Here is a 1,021-nt window from a genome sequence, read left to right as displayed (position 1 = left end):
TTTGGCATGTTATTACTCTCATCACTGCAATATAAACATCTACTTTCATTTCTACTGTTGCGGATGAGAAGGTTTATAGATGAGGACATGTGGTAGCTGGAAGTGTGCACCTCTTCCAGAACACTTTGGAAGGAACTAAATGCTTTTATTATGTCTAAAGTCTGTAATACTTTTACCTTTAATGGGAACATGTATTGTTTGGTTTCCATGACACGAATATTGAAAGTAAAAATAAGTTTTATTCAATAAATCTTTTTTTTTTTTTGTTCAAAATGTCACATCCATAAAAGCAAATGTTTAAATAATAAGCCATTCTTTCCTGCTGTAAGTATAGAAATTGAGAACTATATATGTAACCCTGTGGTTAAATTATAGACCTTAGATATATTACTGCACTACTAGATAAGAGTTTGGCCTGTTTGTTATTTTGTTTACCTTTTGAATATGAATATATTATATTGTTGATATTGTTCTGCAAAACAGTTGTTTACCAATGTGAAATGCATTTACTTTTATTATTGAAAACTTACCATTGTTGTGATTGGTTGGCTGTGGAGAGAATAACTTACCTTGAATGTGATTGGTTGGCTGTGGAGAGAATAACTTACCTTGAATGTGATTGGTTGGCTGTGGAGAGAATAACTTACCTTGAATGTGATTGGTTGGCTGTGGAGAGAATAAGGTACCTTGAATGTGATTGGTTTGCTGTGGAGAGAATAACTTACCTTGAATGTGATTGGTTGAGAGAGCAGCGGGGAACGTCAGCGCGAGCAGACTGAACGGGGAGAGAAAGTAGGTCTCTCGTCCCTTGTGTGAGCCAAACGGAGCAGTTTGATGTCGAGTTGTTTTATGCTATTTTGCGGGGAGAGAAATGTCATTGAAGTTTAGTGAACAGTGACGTGTGCGGGTGTCTGACCGAGACCCATCCCGGGAACTGTTTGTGTGGACTGGGGAGACAAACTGACTACTCGTCAGTCCCATATGTGGACCCAGCGACGTTACGGAGCGAGCTAGCCAGTCG

This window comes from Lampris incognitus, chromosome 16 (genome assembly GCF_029633865.1).
Source record: "Lampris incognitus isolate fLamInc1 chromosome 16, fLamInc1.hap2, whole genome shotgun sequence".
In the NCBI taxonomy this organism is placed as follows: Eukaryota; Metazoa; Chordata; class Actinopteri; order Lampriformes; family Lampridae; genus Lampris; species Lampris incognitus.
Note: the sequence above shows the minus strand (reverse complement) of the source record.